Source organism: Canis lupus, chromosome 3 (genome assembly GCF_003254725.2).
Source record: "Canis lupus dingo isolate Sandy chromosome 3, ASM325472v2, whole genome shotgun sequence".
NCBI lineage: Eukaryota > Metazoa > Chordata > Mammalia > Carnivora > Canidae > Canis > Canis lupus.
The window spans coordinates 6,523,147-6,541,694 of NC_064245.1; the positions used below are offsets into that span (position 1 = coordinate 6,523,147).

Genomic DNA, 18,548 nt, shown 5'->3' on the forward strand with positions numbered 1-18,548 from the left:
CTACTTCTATGGTGCTAAGCTATAGTAATAATAGTACTAAAAATGTGGCATTTACTGTTTTAAGTGCTATTCTTCATCTGATCCTTCTTTTTTTTTTTTATGAAATCAAGTAAACAAACAAAACCAAACAAAGAAAAAACTTTTATGATATGTTATTTTACTCCTGTTTTTAGAGATGAAGACTGGGGCACAGTGAGGTTAAGTAAATTGGACCATCACACAGCAGATGAGTGGCAGGAAAAGACAAAGAGGCAGCATACAAGCAGCATATAAACAGTTTTTCTACAAAGTTCAGTCTTTTATTTTTACTATTAGAATGTATAAATTCGATTTTTGCCAGTGTTCAATTTTATAATTTTTCACTAAACATAGAATATCTGTATATACATAAACTTAGTATGTTATTTTCTGTGTCTACCTAATGGATACCATGGATTTTATGCAATTACAGTAAATTTTAAGATTTCCAATATATTTTGGATATACAATTTTTTTTAACAAAGTAACCTTCTAATATTGTAGATTATGGAAATAAAATCATGCAAAATTGATTTTGATCTCTTAAGATTGATCTTTACAACTAAATATATTTTGGAAAAAGAAGTGATATCCATATTTGTAATCAGAGTACATTTTCTTAACTGACAAACTACATTATCTTTCATAATACAAAATCCCAATCTGAGCTTTGTGCATGTCACACCTATGAGCAATTCATCTAAAAATAAATAAATAAATAAAATAATAGACTAAGTTTTATGGGGTATATGAAAGCAAAAAATTTCTGAGGTCATGATCTTCCTGAATTGAAGATTGAATTTAGAAAAAAAAAGTTACATGAGATAAAGAATTATGCATTAATGTGTTTATTTAAAAGATGATTACTTAATTTTCAGGAATTGTGTTCACCAATTTTAAACAAATACAGCTTCTACTAAATTGTATAAACTTAAGGTTAAATACATTATATTCAGAATAAAGGGCAAGTGCCTGCCTGCCTAGGCTGCTGTGGCAGGAGCCACTTCAGGGTGGCTCAGCAGGGAGCCTCCTTCTCCCTTTCCCTCTCCCTTTCCCTTTGCCTGCTGTTCCTTCTGCTTGTGCTTTCTTTCTCTCTCTGTCAAATAAATAAAATCTTAAAAAATAATAATAATCAAACTCAGAAGCAGATAATGGAATAGTGGATGCCAGAGGCTGGGGGAGGGGGAAACAGGGAGGTCTTAGCCAAGGAATACAAAGTTTCAGTTACACAGGATGATGAGTAAGTCCTAGATCTGTACAGCATACTATGGATATCTAATGTTTAATACTATAATATTTAATACTATAGCACACAAAATACTATACTATATACTTAAAAATTGGCTGAGAACAGCTCTTCTGTTAAGTATTTGTATCACAAAACAATAATAATGATAATAGTAATAATTAAAAATAGGAAATAGGAAGAAACTTTCGGAGATGATGGATGTTTATGGCATAGTTTTGGGTCATGGTTTCACAGATGCATATTATCTCCAAACACACAAAGTTGTATATATTAACCATGTACAGCTTTGTATACATCAAAAATTTTTTTTAACTATGTTATGCAAATAAGGTTCTTGATGACTATATAATCTTTATTAGTTAAATAAAAATATAACCCATTGCTATATGTATATATATATATATACACATAGAGATGTACATATACACATATTTTATCCTACTTCACATCATACACAAAATTAAAGTAATATCTAAAAGCTCAATTCAGAAAATGAATCCAAAGACATAGAATAAAACAGCACATATAGAATACATATATATATATATATATATATATATATATATATATATATTCTATACAACTCAATAAAGGACCAAAAACACAAAAACAAACAAAAAGAACACCACCAACAAGAACAAATTAAAGGTGGGTAAAAGACTTAAACAATCACTAAACTACTGGACCTTAGAAATGTCATAAACAGATAACAGGCACTTTGCATCATTAGTCACGGAAGAAATACAAATTATAACACAGTGCCATTTCAGACTTCCGGAATTGCTAAAATTAAGAAGACTGACAAAACAAAATTGTTGCAAGATTATAAAGCAATTACATTTTTTCATAATTTGTGAGAATGTGGAATTCTACAACTACTTTGTACGTTTGTTTTGCTACTTCTTTATAATTACACGCTTACCCTCTGACATAGTAATTATATTCCTAAATATTTACCCAAAAGAACGAAAACACTCACAAAATTATTATAGAAGAAAATCCATAGCATCTTAAACAATAACAGCCCCTAATTAGAAATATCCCAAATTTCCATCACCAGGGAAATGAATAAACAAATTATGAAAAAAAATTATCTATGTGTACTAGTAGACATGTTATACACGTATACGTGTAGTGTATGTGCTCTCTGTATAATATATAGGAACAAACTGCTATACACACATGGATGGATTATGAAAACATTAATTTAAATAAAGAAGCCTGACCCAGAGGATGGCATAACCTATAGAGAAGGTGAATCACTGTGCTATACGAAAGTAATAATTGTCTCAACTACATGTGAATTTAAAAATGGTTAAAAAAAAGAAGCCTGACCCTAAAGAGTACAGACTATGATTCCATTTACATGAAGTTCAACAATTGGCCAAATGAATTAATGGGGACAGAAATCTGAATGGAGGCTGCATTATGATGACCGGGGAAGGACTCACTTCATTAACAAGTTCCATCTCTGGCTAACAGACACCACCTATGACTTGATAAAAGGCTGAATTACACAGGTATATATATTTGCCAAGACTCACCAGATCCTGTATAAGAAAGACCTACACAAAAATTATGCCCTGTTTGTTGCAACCAATTGAACTGATCTCTGTGACTTCAGACTTTCAGCATTTCAAACCTATTTTCTACAGCAATACCACAGTGAGATCTTTAATTACAAACCTTATCTGTTAAAACAGAAAAAAAAAAAAAAAAAAAAAAAAAACTATTTCCTACAACATGGTTTCACTCATACACCTTCTAATTAGGATTCCCTGATAATAGGCCAATTTCTGCACGCTCCGGCCTTTGTGACACTATACCATGTCTCCCACTTGTGTTTAAAGATGGAAAGCTGCCTGCAGTCCCAGCATTCTCTATGATGCTTTTCACCTGTGTCTTTACTCACATGGTTTCTTGGGTCTGGAACTCCTTCTTCATTTAGCTTTTTTTTTTTTTTTTTCATCTTAGGACTCCTAAGTCAGGAGTCAACTTCTTGAGAAAGTCATTCTTATCTCTCAATGAATTAGAGGGTCATGACTATCCTCCCAGGGTGTCTGTGTCACCCAGTATACCGTAGATTATAGAGGGAAAAAAACATATCTTATTTTCATGTATAGAATTCCTACTGTGACTAGTCTCTTCTCATAATAAAAAAAAATGAATTAAACTTGCTCCCTTTGATTGCCTAGATGCTTCCTGTCCAACATCCACATCATGTCATGCAAAAAGGAAAGTCACTGACCTTACCATTGCTGCTCCTCTCAGTCATACAATATAATCTTTTATATAAAACATAAATGCCAGGAACAAATATTGGCCTTCTTTTCCTCTTCATCTATGGTTACGTTAAGGGAAAACATTCTCTGACCTTAAATGTACTCTGATTACTGCAAGGACTCTTCAACACCCTGAGTAGCAGGTGTCTCAAATTGTGCATACTGAAAAAAAAAAAAATCTTACTATGAGCACCCCTGCAAAGCCTACGTCTCACACAGGATTCTCCATTTTCATAAAGCATACCACCATTTATCCCATTTCCAGCCGCAAAATATAGGAGTCATGGGGAATCCCTCGCTTTGCCTCTACCTAACATGAGATCCATCTTCAAGCCCTCCAGGCTCAAGTTTCAAAATCAGAATCAAACAACTTATCACTAAGTCCATCATGACTTCTTCAGTCCAAGCCAGCTACCATCTTCTTTAGTTGAAACCATAGCAATAGCTTGGTTCTTATACTGCCACGCTTGCCAACACCCACCAAAACCACACACATTTTATTCTTTGGAAAGCAGGTGAAGTAATCTTTGTAAAACATATATCCTATTTTGTCCTTCCTGTGCTCAAGACTATTTGGTGACCCACAAGGCCTTACATGATCTGCTCTCTGCTTAGCTTGCTGGCTTACTTTTCTTTCAACTTCTGACCCAACTCACGCCTCAAAAATACACAGGTTTTATGGCTACACTTTATTAAATTCCACCCGGACATTTTTTGCATAGACCTTTCTCACTTTATTGTAGTTTTGTTGAAATGTTATTTCCTCAAAAAAATATTCTGTGTAATCTATCTGAAACAGCTCCTCCCAAGCTTAATTTGTCTTTTTCTTTTTTCTATTTCTTTTTTGGGGTAGTGGGCAGGGGAAAGAGGGAGAAGCAGAATCTTAAGCAGTCTCCATGCCCAGCACGGGCTTGATCTCACAATCCTGAAATAATGACCTGAGCAGAGATCATGACCTGAGTCAAAATCAAGAGTTGGACAATTGACTAGCCATGCAGCCACTCCTGAAGCTTAATTTTCTGACCACTCTTAAATATAAAATTATATTATATGCTTTATGGTGTATTTTATGCTCTCAATTCAGATTGTGGGCTTGAGGCCAAACTCTTAGCCTCCTGTGCTTTCCTGGATATCCAGCATTAGAGTATGGCATTATTATTTTATTATTTTTTATTTTATTTTTATTATTATTATTTTTTGAGTATGACACTTTTAGAAGAAGGTCAATAACTTCACCTTGTCATTACTTTGAACCAGTCTGACCCCCCGCCCAGTCATGTATATTTCTTCAGAACATTTTTTATTATACTTTATATTTCTAGTCTATCTAGAAAATCACTGTGATAACTTTTAATGACTTCAATCACTTAGTGCTCATAGTTCATTTTAAAAATCATTGAAAGACAAACTCTATAAGAAACACAATTCTTTAAAAATTTTTCTATAAGATCTCAAACTATATTAACCCCAATATAAATAATGCATTGTTTTCCAACACAAATTAAAAAATAAAAATGCATTAAAAAACATGTTAAAATTGGATCTAAAATGGAAGTTAAATAGATATTAAAAGCAAAAGTTTTGGAGATACTACCTCTAACATTGCCTTCTTTAGATTCCCAATAACATTTTTCCAAAAATAAACATCAATACTAGTTTGTTTTAAATATGCTTCCATAATCTTTTCTCATAAAAATTCTTCATTTATGAAAACTAACATGCATTTATTTTTACACAAAGAGGGCTTGTACAAGTAAAACATAGTCTCTTCACTATTTCTTTTTAAACATCCATACTTTGCTGATTCTTCATCTCTTGAATATTGATCCACCTTAGTCTTCAAAAGAGGTCAAAACATTTATGTAGTATTTTATTTAATTTTAATAGGGTGTTACATATCATGCAAATGGTACATAATGGGATGGTAATTTTTTATGTTTCATCTTTTGCTAAAACAGAATGCAATACTGACCACCTCTATTATTTTTGCACAGACACATTAGCGTATGTGTACAATAAATCAGTGGAGTGTATGTGCATTTCCCATGTGGACATTTATTTTTATGTGAATGATTTTCACATTGCATAATACTAAACCTGATTGTTGCTTTGAATGATGAAAACTTTTTTTTTTTAAATTGCATGTGTATTTGACAAGTTCTTATGTTTTTGACCTTTCACTATATGAACTGCATGTCCTTGTCCATTTCATTATTGAATGTTGCATCTTTACTGATTTCTAAAAAAGCGTATATTTGTTTGAAATAGGTGATTGAAATATTTTTCCTGTTGGGGAGACTGGGTGGCTCAGTCAGTTGGCTAAGCTCAGGACTCTTGGTTTTGGCTCAGGTCATGATCTCATGTGTCATGAGATCCATTGCCAACTCTGACTGTGGGCTCAGCAGGGAGTCTGCTTAAAGATTCTCTCTCTCCCTCTGCCCCCTCCCCTTAAATAAATAAATCTTTAAAAACAAAAAAGAAAAAACATTTTCCAAGTTTTTTCTTTCTTGCATATTTTTATGATTTGTTTCTATCTAGAAAATTCCCACTAACAATATTTTTAGTTATTTTGTTATTTTTTTCTTTTATAATTTCAAGGTTTGGCTTCTGTTTAGAAATTAGCATTTCCCTCTTCCTAACATATAAAAGTAGATTCTCCAATGTTTTCTTCTAGCACTTTTATGGTTTCATTTTTAGCTTCTGAATTACTATCCACCTGGCATTTCATATTGTATAAGGAATGAGGAGGGCATCTATCTATATTTTTTGTTTGTAATTCTATCATGAACCAGAAGACTGAACTCATGCATTAAAACAACCAATTTCTTTCTCCTCCCCAGTTTGAAGTGGCCAGATATTCACCTCTGAATCCATATAGGAATTTGGATTTATCTCATGTCCTATGTTCTATTTCATTGATCTTGCTGTAAAATCACAAGGTGATTGGAAATGCTTTAAGATTCAATTGCAGGGATCCCTGGGTGGCGCAGTGGTTTAGCGCCTGCCTTTGGCCCAGGGCGCGATCCTGGAGACCCGGGATCGAATCCCATATCGGGCTCCTGGTGCATGGAGCCTGCTTCTCCCTCTGCCTATGTCTCTGCGCCTCTCTCTTTCTCTCTCTCTCTCTCTGTGACTATCATAAATAAATAAAAATTAAAAAAAAAGATTCAATTGCATATCTGACATGAGGAAATCCAAATATCTATTAACTTTTCTTCTATAAATTTGCTTTTAGATTATTTTTACATATTTATTTTTGATATATTCCTTAGAATACACTTTGTCTAGTTTAAAAATTTTAAAGCCTGTCAATATTTTTATTGTAATCACAACGTAGTTTCAAGTTAATTGAGGGAGAGACTATAACTTCATAAAACCATCACTGTTGTCAAATTTTAATTCATTATAATCAACATAGTTAAACACTGCTCTATCAATACACCTACAAGTTTAGTAGGTGCAATGGGAGGACTCTAAAATGTAGGAAAATAAAGTATTCAACCGTATGAATAAAAATCTCAGGTAAATAAATATACCTGAACTTCAACTTATATAAGCACATCATGGGTGTCATCCAAATGTTTTTTATATCCTCTATTTCTTCTCAAACTGATTAGTATTAACTTCTAGATTTTGAAAGATCAATGTAGTTGAAGTCAACACTTGATTTAAGATTCACATCGAGCACTAGTGGACTATTTTCCTTAATATTTCTGTCTTCAGTCTTATAAGAATTTGTATTTCATGAATCATTTTCACACATTATTGCATTCAATGTTTAAAATATTCTTTAGAAATTGTTAGATCAGGGATCACTATTTCTATTTATAGGCCGAATACTGAGGCTCATAGATATTAAATATCTTGCTCTGAGGCAAAACTTAACAGTAGCTCAACTGGAAAATTATTCTAGTCTTCTGATTCCTAGTTCAATGTAGCTATATCAGTATTAAAAATTTAAAAGTCTGTACCTCAAAATAATTTTCATTACACTCAAATGTTCTCAGGGTGTGTGTGTGTGTGTATGTGTTTGTGTTTGGGCTTGGTTTGGGAGATATTTATATGTTGGTAAGAAAATATGAAAAATTCGTATTGGTGAGGAATTATAACCTTGAAAAAGTCAAGAGTAACCAAAATATTATTTTGTGGATCTATATCCCCAAACTTCATTTTTTTCTCTTTAGTCAGGCAATATGAAAATCTGCTTTTCTTTTTAGTCTAGAGAGGTCTAAGGAGTTTCCTTCTACTTAAGCTTAAAAGTTATAACCAGTATAAGAATAAAAGACTTCTCCATTCCAGAAGAAACAGAATAAAATAAATGAAGTGTGTTTGCCCAATAAGAGAAATTGGGAGAAGTGGGGGAAACTGCCGTGCCTTTAGCCTGTTAATGTCACTACAGTGTCCATGTGTCCTGTAATTCCTCTTTTAAAAAATTCTCCATCCTTTGAAAAATCTTTGCTGAACAGTTGACTCAAACCTGAGAACTCTGATTCTCCTTGTGAAGGGAGAATTCTGGGAACTTGCTGGTAATCATCCTTTGGGAGGAATAAAGACAGTAGAAGTAATGATCCTTGAAATCTAGTACAACAAATCACAGAAAATTGTCTCAGTGAGTTTATGAAGAAATGGAATGTTATTTAGGGCAGCTCTAGAGAAAGGATAACTTATCACCTCAAAAGCCAGGACTCATTTCTCCCCACTCCAGTTACTTTCTTTTGATTGAAACTTTCTTGGTCATACACTCTTACTTCTCTCTATTCTCTGCTAACAGTATATGATTTTAGTGTGGCCTTGGCATCTTTTACTTTATGGTTTATACCATAAACAGCATTGTTTTAAAAAGGGCAAAGGAGAGGAAAGAATGAGAGTGTCAGAGCAAAAATTGTACCAGAAAAGTTAAGAAGGGGATGAAGATTTTATTCGAGAATACTGCAATAAGGGAAAGAGACTAGAACTCAGTCTGTGCTCAACAAACTAAAAAAAAAAAAAAAAAAAGAACTGGGGAATTTGTAAGAGTTAGCGTGGGAGGAATCATACGCTGCCCTGTTTGCTAACTGGTCTTCCTCAAAGGGTAAGTAAACTTTCTTCCATCTTCATGATAGAAGATAATTTTATAACTTGTGGCAGGGTCAAGTCAGAGGGTGGCTCCCATTCCCCCAGAGAAACTGGAAAACTGGAGCCCTGTCTTCCTTGATGATTACATTTCAAAGGGATGGTTCCTGATACTTGAGAAAGACATTTCTGGGTTTTAAACCTCACAAGAAGATTTGAAAATTTATATATCAAAGAGGAAGAGAAAAAAAATTACAATTACCAGTTTTCTAAAGCAAATGTTCTAAGACAAGGGAGGTCAGGGGCCTAAAGTCATGACGAAAACCTGTCTAACATGTATCTTTCAGTCAAAAATTTATTCTTCAGTCAAAAGGCATAATCTCTTATGGATGTAAATCTATCTAAGTGTGTTAGTTTCCTGGCGATTTTTTCAAGCATTGATTCAGGGCAAAAGTGTAATTTCCCTATCTGGATTCATGGAACTTACATTGCGTACTATTATCTTAATATAACATATGTCTAAGAATTATATTTATCTTCCTCTGGGATATCAGATTTTATGTATGGAATCTCTTGGTGAAAAGGTAAAGAAGTGCTCAGGAGATAGTATATAGCAATCTAGGAGAAGTTCCTGCATTTTGCACACTTGAAATGGAAACACTGGAAGTGTTGTTTCATTATTTCTAGTTCTTATCTGTCTATACTTGGCATCTGTACCACTCCTGAGATTGCATTAGCTAGTAACTGACTAAGTGTTACTGTTGGGTAGAAATTTCACATTAATCCTTGTATAGGATGCTGGACTTTCCTGTGTCTAGGCTAAGGATGACAGCTTTGGAATCAAGTCTAAAAGACTTCTACAATCTAAGCATGATTGCTATTAGTGTAAGAACTTACCTATTTGGAAGGGATTATGGTTTAGGTAGCCTTTCAGAGTAGTAGCTAATTTTCTCAAATGCAGTTCAAAGAGAAGGATATTCAACACCCACTGAGAAGGGTGAAATTTCTTGAAATAAATAATTAATCCTGGTGGTTTAAAACATAAGGCCACAGAAGAGAAAGTGGTTATGGAGTCTCCAAAGTAAGACCTGGGGATAGTAAGGGATATATTGGGCTTGGGGACACTAGTGCTAAATGGCCTAGAAGATCTACGTTCTAAAGAATAAGGTAAGGGAACACAGTGACATCAAAAAGGGTAATAACATTTGTAGTATAGAGATCCTAAAAGGTGAAGAGAGAGAAAAGAAAGCAGAAATTTTACTTGAAGAATAGCTGAAAACATTCAAAGGAAATTGATATACAGATCCAGGAGGCACAGAGAGCCCCCAACAAAAGAAACCCAAAGAGAAAAAAAAAAAAAAAAAAAAAAAAAAAAAAAAGAAACCCAAAGAGGTCCACACCAAGACACAATGATTAAACGGGATAAAGAGAGGTTTTTTTTTTTTTTTTTAAAGATTTGATTTATTTATTCATGAGAGACAGAGAGAGAGAGAGAGAGAGAGAGAGAGCCAGAGGCAGAGAGAAAAGCAGGCTCCATGCAGGGAACCTGACATGGGACTCGATCCTGGGCCTTCAGGATCATGCCCTGGGCTGAAGGCAGCACTAAACCACTAGGCCACCGGGGCTGCCCCAAAGAGAGAATTTTGAAAGCATCAAGAGAAAAAAAGAAGTTATATAGAAGCAAAACTCCATAAATCTATCAGTTGATTTTTCAGCAGCAACTTTGTAGGTCAGAAGGGAGTGGCATGATATACTCACAGTGCTGAAAGGAAAAAACAACCTGCAGCCAAGAATACTCTATCCAGCAAGACTATCATTCACACTGAAGGAGACATAAAGAGTTTTCCACACAAACAAAATTCATAAGAGTTCATCACCATGAAACCAGACTTACAAGAAATCTTAAAGGGAATACTTTGAGTGGAAAGAAAAGACCATAGTCTGGAGAAAGAAAAGTATGAAAGGAAAAAACTTACAGGTAAATAAAAAGATAGTGAAAGCACTAGATTAATCACTTATAAAACCAGTCCTGAGGTGAAAATACAAAAGCAATAAAATCAACTATATGTAAAAAACATCAGTTAAGGCATTCACAGAATAAAAGTATATAAAGTATAGTATCATACATATAAAATAAGGGGGGTAAAAAATCAGTGCTTTTAGAATGGGTATAAACTTAAGTGACCATCAACTTAATAAGACTGCTAGTTGAATAAGATGCTATAAATGAGCCTAATGGTAATCATAAAAAAAATCTACAACGATTTGGAATCATAAACTGAATTTGAAACTATTGTATTTTCTTTCAGAGGAACTGCTAATCAAAATCAGAATGAATACATGAATTACAGCTCCTCACAAGAAATTTGGAGTGTACTCTGGAATGGATCACCTAGGAAGACATATTTAAGAATAATTATATGAAACTGATCCATTTATTATAATGTGGAAGAATTTTAAGCTGGATTTAATTTTTTAAGTCCAGACATAGCTATATACTCATTGAAATTAAAAGATTAATGTTGCCAGTTTTTTTGAAAAAAAAAAAAACCTCCAGAATAAAAAAAAAAATAGTAACATGAAAAATTCACACATTCATTTATCAATAAATTTATTGAGCACTTACCAAGTATAAACCAATAAGTAAAAATGTGCTGGGTTCTATTGCCTATTAAAGATTTTATAATTTCTGCTTTTAAGACTTTATACTCTGCTAAAGAAAAGAGTAACATTTTCTAACTATACATCATACAATTTATAATGTAAAATATATGATGTTTGTAAATATAAAGACAATTGTATTTATCATAGGAGTGTTTTCTTACATATATTTTTGGAATAAATAAATAAATAATTAAATAGTTCAAAGCTCCTGCCAGAGAATAAAATGAATTTCATTTCTTATTACAGAGATAGAAAGTAAAATATATATATATATATAATTTTTAAAATACACAATGCACTTTGGTTTATATTGAGTTATATTAATTATTTTTTATATTTAAATAATATAGCCATTTAATTGAAAAAATAAATTGATCCAGCTAAAATTTAGTTACAGCATTTTGAAAAAAAATGGTACCATGAAAGCACTTCCAATATTTCTAATAATATGTCTAGCACAAAATTAATATTCTAAGTTCCAAAATGCAATACATGTTGCCATGTAACTATTCAGGTTGGTTTTTCAGCACTGGGTAGAGATTTTAAAAGGTATGATGCACAGATGAATCTGATTCAAAGAATTATCAGAACATTATGTCCTAAAACCAAACACTTGCAATTTGATGTTTTTTTTTTTAGTTGTAGCACATGTTCTGAGCAATCTTCATCCCATTTTTCTGAATCCTGATCAACTGTTTTTCATTCTGTGAATATGAGTAACTCTCAAATGAATATACTTAGGATATTCAACGTCATTTATTTCATATCAACCAGTTTCTTTTCCCTAGGCTAAATCTGCATTAGAGCTCAAAGCTCTAATGTGTCCATTAGATACATATGTTATAGATAAAAAAAAAATAAGTATGTTTTACATTCAAAAAATAAAAATGTCTACAAAAAACAATTTTTAAAAAATGGATGTTATGAATTTTTCAGTGTGGCTGCTCAAAAAAAAAAAAAGACATATAATACTGATGATTTTACAATTTGAAGGACATCTCAAATTACTTCCATAAATTTCAATCTAAACAGAAGTGTCAGGCCAAAGAGTCCTCAAAATCAATTATGGCATAAAAAGTACTCTTGAAATCTGTATATAAAGAGGCTCCATTTTCTAAAAGGATGAGGAAGTTAAAATTCAAAGGAAAAGCATCCACCTATCTCCAATACCCATGCTCTCTAGAGTAGTCCCAAGAAAAGGGAAAATAATGAGGTGGAAAGGAAGGCTTTACAGCCAGCAAAATTAACACATCTTGGAAATTAAAGATAGCTGCAAATTTCAGTTGGCATTCTCTCAATACTGAGCTTAGTCGTGAGTCTTCTAAATACACTCACATGCCACACATGTTAAGTGCTTTTAAAAAATCAAAGTTCATATAAAGTCTTTCAAGGTTAGAGAAAAATATTTTATTATCAATGAAAAGATCCCCGAAATAGATGTCAATGGCCCAAATCCAACCAAGATGAAAAAGAGAAATTGAATAGTATAGAGAAATCAGAATTTCGAGAAAAACTCAGAAAACATAGCTGATCTTCCTGAGTCAGGAGCATTCATTTAGGTCCCTAACACCACAGGTCTGGAGTCTGTAATCAGTTTTCTAAAACAGCTCTCAGACACTTTTCTCTTGACTCTTTTCTGTGCCTCTTTTCTTTTCTCTGACTCTAATTTATCTTGTACACTATCTCTGGATTAATCTCCTTCAGGCCCTTTCATTCTATTAGTGTTCAAAAACTACAACTCCCAATTCCTTCCTAAACAGATTTAACAGCTCCTGCTTTTTTTTTTTCCTTTTTCAGATTCCCTGCAATTTTTCTACCTCCCACTTAGACAAGACTATTTTACACTAACCCAAACATAGAACTTCCTCTAGAGCTGGTATCATCATTTATTTCACCATGCACTTGACTATCACCCAAACCTTGCTCAATTTGCTTCCTTCTTGAAAATACCATCCTCTCCTCTCCCTAGCTGAAATCCTTTCTTCCCACTCCTTAAGCATCTGCTTAGGTCCTGATTTACTGACACTTTGTATGTTTACTATTTACTTTGGTCTCTTCTGATTATCCCATCTAAATTCTTATAGAGATATTATTTGTTGGGTGTAATTTACAGCTTGGGTGTCTATTATTTTGTAATTTTCATTAACTTGCAGGGGCATGGAGTCGTAGGGCATCTCTAAGACAGTAAGCTTGGAGTCCTATTAAAAATACCAATATCGTATGCCTTAAACTTAGGAGTAAGCAAAATAATGACTCAGTGTGATGCCTAAATCCTCACTGCTAATGTGAGACAAATTTTTGAGCTCGACAAGGTTTCTGCTAAAGTGATCCACCTAATTTGTGGGGTGCCTGGGAGTCGCAACCTGCTGTTCCCCTTTAACACTAAAAAGCCAGACTGGCACGAAGGTAATAAACAAGGTTGAGAAGGTGCCTGTTTCCTATAGGCAATAAATTGGATTAGTCTGGGAGGTTCAAAAAAAAAAAAAAAAAAAACACATCATATAAAAATGGATGAAGGGGAGAGGGAGATACGGGCTTCCAGTTCTGGAATGAATATGTCAGGGAAATAAAAGGCAGAGGATAAAGTATATAGTCAATGATATTGTAACAGCAATATAATGCAAGAGATGGTAGCTACACTTGGGATGAACATAAGATATAAACTTGTCATATCACTAAGATGTACAACTGAAACTAATATAACAGTGTCAACTATACTCAAATTAAAAAAAAAACTATATATAGTATAATGGCAAACAAAATAAAAACAAGTGAAGGAATTGAGTATAAAGGCAGGATATTAGTCTTGTAGGGCTATGATAACAAAATATCACAAAGTGGGTGGCTTAGAACAACAGAAATTTATGTTTTCACAGTTCTGGAGGCCAAAGTCCGAAATTAAGGTGTCAGCAAGCCCATGCTCCCTCCGCGTATAAAATCTTCCATGCCTCTTCCTAGTGCCTGGCGGTAGCTGCTAACTCTTAACATTCCCTAGCTTACAGCTGCATCACTCTAATCTCTGCCTCTGTTGTGCATGGCATACTCTCTATGTACCTGTGTCTACACTTTGTCTTCCCTCTTTTTAGAAAAGGACTGGTCATACTGCATTACGGGCCCACTCTGCTTCACTATGACTTCATCTTAACTATACCTGCAACAACTCATTCCAAATAAGGTCACACTCCGGGGTACTGAAGCTTAGAGCTTTAATATACACTTTTGGAGGATGCAAATCAACCCATTCAACCCAGAGGCAATAAAAACTGAGGTGCAAAGTAACTCTGAATTTAATGTATGAAATATATGCTGAGAAGTTCAGCCTGTATGTAAGAAGTAGGCGACACCTTTTCCTCTAAAAATAATGAGGCTATGTGATCAACCATTTGATTCAGAGTTTGTTAAGATGTATGCCAACAAATTATAAAGGAAAACACAGAAATGGTGCATGGATCCCAAGGGAAATTTATCCTAAGGGAGCTGATGAAAGAGAATAGTGGATAATTTAGAAAACAATATTAACAATAAAACTGTCCATGATATACATGTTTTTATTAGAGCTTAATTAGATTTGCTTTTTCAAACTTATACAGTTCAGTAAAATTAATCATGAGCAGGATAAGAGTAATAATTTTGGGAAATATGATAGCATCAATATATGCAGTTCCAATGCTATGTTCTAATCAGGAAATACATATTCCTTGATTTTAGAATATATGTCATAAACTAGACCATCAAATTTAATGGATTTATATCGGTAAAAAAATATTTTTTGTAAGTTCTAAAACTTAATTTTAACCATAGAGTTCTTGAGTACTTAATTTGAATTTTTTTTCTCCAATTTTTTTATTTATTTATGATAGTCACAGAGAGAGAGAGAGAGAGAGGGAGAGACATAGGCAGAGGGAGAAGCAGGCTCCATGCACCAGGAGCCCGATGTGGGATTCGATCCCGGGTCTCCAGGATCGCGCCCTGGGCCAAAGGCAGGCGCCAAACCGCTGCGCCACCCAGGGATCCCTTGAGTACTTAATTTGAAATAGTTCTTTTGGTATGTTACTCTTAGAAGATATTATATATTGTGTGTGAATTCTAGGAATATCCTCTCTAATCTAAATTTGCACATTCAACTACTTTGAAAACACCACTGAGATGTATCACCAAAACCTAAAGATGAATATGTCCCTAAGGTAACTATTTCATCTGCCAATATTTTTATTTCCCACAGTACAGATTATTTATTTATTTATTTATTTATTTATTTATTTATTTATTCATTCATTTATTATTTATTTATTTCCCATACATTTCCTGAACTTTCCTTCATCTGCTCCAAAGAAACTGTTGGGAATAGAATACAAATTAAGCAGGAGAAAGATACTATGCAGCAAACAAGAGAAAGATTTGCGGCAGGCAGTGTGGAAAAAAGAGAGAAAGAAAGGAAATACTCTGGCAACAGTGAAAAAAAAAAAAGAAAAGAAAGGAGACAATTCTCATAGTACCTGAACTGTCTGATGCTTCAAAGGAAAGAAAAGCCCAAAGGCATGAAGGTCTATGAAACTTACCTTGCCATATTCCCATATTTGGAAAGATAATTTTTAAAATTCAAGAAAACTCATTTCACATAAACATTCATAACACAATAGAACTGTGGTTGACTTCCATACCAATTCACTCCAGGTTAAAAAAAAAAAATTATGAGCAGAATAAACATCTTACAGACAAATGAAGACATATCAAAAGAATATGATCTCCCAAAAAAGATTTAAAAACTGAAGCTTAGTATTTCAAAATAAGCCAAATAAAATTAAAATGTGAAAGAAAACATAAGAACTAGGAAAAATGAGAAAAATAAAATTATGAAAATAGGAAAGCTTGAAAATAGGCCTGCATTCTAGAATAATTAGACATAAATATTAAATAATCTTAGAAATAAAGACAAAACCAGACAATGAAAAAGAATAGTTCTCTTACATGATACAATAAAAGAAATGGACAATGAAAAATACAATAGTAAATTTTAAAATCAAGCAAAAATTAATAGAGTCACAAAATGAGGAAGTAATAGAAAAGGTAGAGAAAGTACACACACATATGCACTCCAAGTGAAAACAAAAGCAAAGAATATGTATTAAAAACTGTAATTAAAAAAATTAAAAAATAAAAACTGTTATTTAATATAACTTTCCTGAAATAAGTAAGAATTATACCTTCATATGGAAAGAAAATATCATTTCTCAAAAAGAAAAGCCCAAATCAATACATATTAGGGTAAAATTATTAGATTTAAGCTCCAAATGTTTTCATAAGTGAAGTGCTTTAAATGACTTTAATGATAAACCAAGTACTACTCAAACTATTTGAAAGCATAAACAAAGAGGAAACACCCTCTAAGTTCTTGTTATAAGGTGAGTAATATTGATTATAAAACCTGATAAAAATTGCTCCAAAAAAGAAATCTGCAAACCAACCATGCATGTAAATATCAATAAAAATCTTTGATTTGTAAATTTAATATTATTGCAATAAAGATACAGATCTTCACTTTTTCTTGAGATACAAAATTATAAGGGCTATATGAATGAACAAATAAGAATAGAGAAAACCATAAAAGGGATATTCTAGTCCCCTCTATATGAGATGTATATTATGTTCTCTATTTGTAAGATAATATTAGAAAATGAATGGAGTAAGATAGAAAATCTGGAAAGAGACATATCTGAAATAAAAATTCAGTATTTTACAAACATAGCATCAGAAATCCGAGAGAAAAAAATATTCTTTATAATTACTAGAGTTGGAATAATGGCATAGCCACATGAGGAAAAACACAGAATTATCTCCACACACTGCACACACCAGTATTAGAAGAAAGTAATTCATCTATAAACTTGAAAGTAGGTAAAATAGTCTTAATTATGACTTACAAAATATAACCAATAAAGAATAAAATTAATAATTTTAGTTATGTTACTTGTCCAAAAAATATGACAAACATAATAATCAATAAAGAACAAATGACAAAACAATGAACCACATTTGTAATGAAAAATGTTTAAAGGCCATCAGATCTAGTCATTAAGATTTTAAGATAGGGTAATTTGGACTACAGACCAAGTTGGATATTCAGGTATATTCCAAAGATAAAAACAGATACAAGTTGTTGCTCAGCAGCATGCATACAGTAATAGTAATGACAAAGAGAAGATTAGCATGGACCCTGGGAAACTAACATGTAAGTTCATGAGACATTCCATATTTTTCTATTACTTTAAAATGGCTAAAATGGGAGCACCTGGGTGGCTCAGCCAGTTAAGCATCTGCCTTTAGCTTGGATCATGATCCCGGGGTCCCAGGATTGAGTCCCTTATCAGGCTCCTTGCTCAGCTTAGAGACTGCATGTCCTTCTCCCTCTGCCCCTCTCCTTCTGCTCCTGCCCTCCCTCTTTCTCTCAAATAAATAAATTAAAAAAAATTAAAAATAAAATTTATTTTATTTATTATTTTATTATTTATTCATTTATTTATTTATTTAAAAAAATAAAATGCTAAAGTGGTAATTTACATTTATTGTACCATAAAAAAATAAACTAATAGATACAAAGGAATGAAAAAAAATAAATGTAGAAGGAAAAAAAAAGAACATCTTAAAATTTTTCACAATCTTAAATTTCATAAAAATAGTGGTATTGGTATTATTCTGAGTTTGTATTAATACTTTAAAAATGAGAAAAATCTAGCTGGTTAGATCAATCCCACTAAGAACAAGAAGAATGAAAACTGGACATAATGTACTTCTTGATGTGATACAATAGGAAGCTTATAACTCCCCCTATGAATATTATTATGAAAAAAGATAGGACAAACTTGATCAGCCTTCCAAATATAACAGGAAATAAAAAGGTATGCAGATGACCCTACCTAATACAAAGGGAGACAATGAGCAAAATCAAGAATGTGCAAAGTTACATAGGAGCAATCCCCTTGGTTCTGATTCAAACAAACTCTAAATTAAAAATACTATGAAATATTGAAAGATGTGAATATGGTGTTTTTCACAACATGAAAGATTTGCACTTAAATACTTTAGAAAATAAAAATATTAGAATTATGGTTTTAAAGTGCCTTTAATTCATATATATTGAGGAATCTATGGAGGTCGTAAAATGATATCTAAGATTTACCTGAAAAAATAACTAAGATGGGTTATGGATGGAGAATAGGTATAAACTTAGAAAAAAAATATAATGCCTATTTTGAAATTGGATATTGGATCCATAGAGGTTCATT

At 32.7% G+C, this 18,548-nt stretch overlaps 2 non-coding genes across 2 annotated transcripts; both read left to right on the plus strand.

Annotated features, from left to right (window-relative positions):
• The first annotated feature begins 13,485 nt into the window (after positions 1-13,485).
• Positions 13,486-13,635, plus strand: LOC112654228 (U12 minor spliceosomal RNA). Its single transcript, XR_003132884.1, has one exon. It is a non-coding gene; the product is annotated as a U12 minor spliceosomal RNA (small nuclear RNA).
• A 3,784-nt stretch (positions 13,636-17,419) lies between these two features.
• LOC112654191 (U6 spliceosomal RNA) lies at positions 17,420-17,522 on the plus strand. Its single transcript, XR_003132854.1, has one exon. It is a non-coding gene; the product is annotated as a U6 spliceosomal RNA (small nuclear RNA).
• The last annotated feature ends 1,026 nt before the right edge of the window (positions 17,523-18,548 follow it).